At 44.4% G+C, this 4,085-nt stretch overlaps 1 protein-coding gene across 2 annotated transcripts in view; it reads right to left on the bottom strand.

The window, feature by feature from the left end:
• The window catches only part of Zeb1 (zinc finger E-box binding homeobox 1), a 164,104-nt gene that overhangs the window by 159,277 nt on the left and 742 nt on the right, over window positions 1-4,085 (bottom strand). The gene's annotated exons all lie outside the window — the stretch shown is intronic.

Below are 4,085 nucleotides of genomic sequence, written 5' to 3'. Positions count from 1 at the left end.
AGGTGAGCAACAGATTAGCAGCCATGGCATATGAAACCATTTCCATCTTAAGTGTTATTTCTGTGCTCGTGACACACTCTAGTCTCACTGGAACTTTGGCAACGAATGCACATCTTCCAGCATCTGCATGCTTTTTCTTCTCCTCTCACCGCACTCAGCTCAAGCACTTCAGCAGCTAGAGGTGCAACCACACATAATACTGCATCTGTGTTTACACCTGACTCTAATCGCATGCTTGGAAGGGATTTACAAAAGAAAAGAAAGGAGCAAAGAAATCACTGTGAGAAATATTCTTGAATATTTAAAAAATATATCCAATACAGTTTTCTCATATTTCAAAATCAGTAAAATTACAAACATAGAGATGTACATGAGTTAAAAAATAATGAAGACTATACAAAGAAACAAAACAAAAACTAATTCTTCCTCATGCTTTCCATACCAGGGTCATCTAAGCAAGGGACTTATGCTTCCAGTTTATAAGCTACTTTCGATGTTTGGCTTCATGGTAGCATTTCATACATTGTCAACTCTGATAAGTTCCTTAGCGCATAAAAACAAGAAATGAATTATACTCATTCATGGAGATCTCAAGAAGTAGGAGAGCACAAATTGAAGAGACGCTTGTCAAAAATGAAAAACGCTCTTTACAGACACAACCTAAGGAGTTCACAGTCTTACCTGACAAGTCAGGTCAGCCCTACATAATTCAAGATCAACAGTGTGACTGCTGCATTGCAGCAGGGCCACAAGTGCCATTCTGTAACCAGGAAAGAAAGGCTTCTAACTCTCAACCCAAACGCAAGGTTTAAGGATCACAGTTATACTAACATAACTGTATGTTGGTTCTGTGCTGACCAACAACAGATGACTAGCATCTACTTTAGTCCCAACCCACCTACAGCCCTACGTTTACACAAGCGATGGGAACTTACTACCCATTACAATCCATCCTTAATTGAAACTTCTTTTTACCATACCTAACCATGGACACTTTTAACATTTGAAAATGTGGTTTTCAAGATTCATACTATAAACAACAACAACAATAAAAGGTTTAAAAGTGTGGAGGTGAGTATGCAAAATAAATATACGTAGTCACTGCATTTTCTTGCCCAAGTCTAAAACCAAACTTTTTATAATATAACTGCTTTAATGAAATACCAAAAAGCACCAATTTCAAGACTTTGAAGCTTAAATTTGTAAATAACATTCATGTGAACACATTCCTACCTCTTTCTAGTGTCTGCAAACTACAAGACACTTAGGTTGGTTTTAAAGACTCAAAAGGACACAGCAAATTCCCCATCAGCACAGAAGACCGACAAGCTTAGGATGCTGCACCAATAGTTGTTTTTGTTAGCATCCTCTACTGGTGGTTTCCAAAGACAGCAAGAAGAAATGGTGCTAATGATAGAAAGGTATGTGCCTGCTATTCCATCTAAGGTGCATTAGTCAGCAGGCAGTCACTGGGAGCTAGAGCTCATTTGTCAAGAATAAAATGGGGGAACGTCAAATAGAATAGAATTTTGGAAAAGAGAAGATATTTTTAAATACAACAAAGCATTAAATTATAAACAGCAAAAATCAATTCCAGCAATTCTAATACCATTCCTTTAGATGGCTAGCATCATTACCATAATGTCCCCACACAAGGTTCCATGATTTAGGCAGGTCTACTCATTTGTTACATATTTGTTAAGTTACAGTTTTTGATGCTGTCATCAGTATACTAGTCTTCAGACATATTCTAGGAAGGAAATAAAAATGTTTTATTGCTGATTTAGCTGTAAAATCTATATACCTTATTTCAAAAATGAATATAAATATAATTTATACATAAATAACATAAAATATCTCTAGTACTATCTCCCACCATATACACCACTATTTAGCCATTTAAATAAATTTTAAGAGTTAACATCTTTCCAGATAATTCTCTCCTAAAGCATCTGCAACTTAAATATGACTGCGTTGCTAAGAAAAATCAACCAGCACCTACCCCCAGGTTTCACAACACAAAGCATATAACTTCAATTTTAATTTGCAAAAATAGCAGGCTAAATCAAACAGCATGGCCGCAACAGTCAGCAATGGATGAAAGCATTAGAGAACAAAAAGAAATACAAAGAGAGAGCCAAAAGTGATGAAAATGGAAGATACCTGTGGTAGCACAGCGCTATCTCACACACCTTTTGTTTTCTCTGAGTAATGCATACTGCAGTCAAGACATTTCAGGCTCAAGAGCCCCAAATCTGTTTTTCTAATATTAAACACAAAGGAGAAACACTAACAGCAAGCGTGGTAAATAAATCCCTCCCCTGAGAAGGAAGGCGGCAAACAGGAGGGGGCTGACATACATGCAGGAGAAAACTAAACACCATCTTTTTTCTACCTGCACAAGTTGCCATTTGCTGCAGCGATCAAGAATCTCTTTCCTGTTGATTTCAAGCACCTTTCGGAATAGCTTTCCACCCTTATGTCATCTGTTGATATGCCTTATGTGTGTGATATTAATATCACAGAATCTCTAGGAGAAAAATCCATTCTTTCCTGTTCAGGTAAACATGTTTACAGCAGCTGCACAGACGCTGGGTGGTTCAGACTCACATGTCACACACACATGTCGTCAGCAACAAGAAAAGCCCCTTTCTCTGGCGATCAACATTTTAAATAAGGTAAGGGCAGCGAGCAGCCCTTTCCTAACCAACTTACCTTTCATAAAGCCACATCAGCAATAGCGGCAACAGCTCAATGTAGAACAGACACTATTTGATGCTAGAAGCAGGAAATTACAATTGTGGTAGCCTGTGCTCAGGTCCTTGCCACAACCACTAGTCACCTCTCCACAATGACGCTACCCAGCACACCTTTCCCTCCGAACGAACATGCTCCTCTGAAATGCAACGTTTATCTGAACAACTGAAAATCATTCATGGCAGCAGAGATTTTAATGAGGGTTCAGATATATTCAAAACGTGTTTACAACCGAGAGGAAACCTCTTTGGAACAGCCTAAAATCTTCGTATCTGCTTCTAGACAGGAAATCCCACACAAAATCTAAAATTGCCAGGAAAGGTTACAAAACCTGGCGTTTGGCATACCGGAGGGGAGGGAGCAACACAAACAGGGAGGGGGTGGGGAGCGGGGGGGGGGCGCCAGGGTTGCCACTTAAACAGGATTTCCTAGTTCTCTGGACGCCACATCGATGCCATCAGGGGCGCATTTATTCCCCCCATTCTTAAAAACTCGTCATTTAACACCCCGCGGGAGCCCCACGGAGCCACCGGGTGCGAAAGGCACGAGGAATTCCTTATATAGCAGCGGCCGCAGCAGCACAGGGCTGTGGCCGCCCATCACCACACACAGGTACCCGGGCGGGGGCATCCCCCGGCCGCCGCCGCAGGGACTGTCCAGACAATGACCAGGAGCAGACGGCTGTCCGCGCCGCTAGCCAAGAGCACACACTCGCCTAAGAGAGGCACCATTCAGCAACTCCTGCGTCTCCCCACTCTGGGAGAGCCCACGATACACCCACCGATACAGGTCGGGGTGCCGCGCTCTATCCTGGTGCCTGTGGCTTTCCCTCTTTCTTAAAAAAAAAAAAAAAAAAAAGCAAAGCAAAACAAAACAAAACAAAAAGATCAGTAACAACAACAAAAAACTCTGCAGTCAGGCCGAGGAGTGTGTTTCACTGGCACATCCGCGCAAATCAATACCCCGCGCAGCTGCACCGCGAGCCGCAGCCCCGTGCGCCCGTCGGGCCGCCCGACCCCTCCCCCACCCGCCCCACTCGCGACCCCGAGCGGCAGCCCAACTCCATTATCTGCCCTCGGCTCGCGCGTCCGGCCCAGGTAACAACTTCCCCAAACCGAAAGAGCCAAAGCAAGGCGCATGCACAGAGCCCCGTGCCCGCGGGGACCAGGGCTGCCAGGGCGTCCCGACCTGTCTGTGCTGCTTCCCGGCCGCGAGCCGCAGGCGGCGAGTCCACGCACACGCTCGCCCCACGGCAGCAGCTAGGAGCCGCCCGAGCCTGCTCGGCCCCAGACGGGCACCGCACGCGCGGGGTTCCAGCCCCCCGAGCG

The sequence above is a fragment of the Microtus ochrogaster genome, chromosome 16 (genome assembly GCF_000317375.1).
Source record: "Microtus ochrogaster isolate Prairie Vole_2 chromosome 16, MicOch1.0, whole genome shotgun sequence".
Taxonomy (NCBI): Eukaryota; Metazoa; Chordata; class Mammalia; order Rodentia; family Cricetidae; genus Microtus; species Microtus ochrogaster.
The sequence above is the reverse complement of the archived record's forward strand: the minus strand, read 5'-3'. Positions and strand labels throughout refer to the sequence as shown.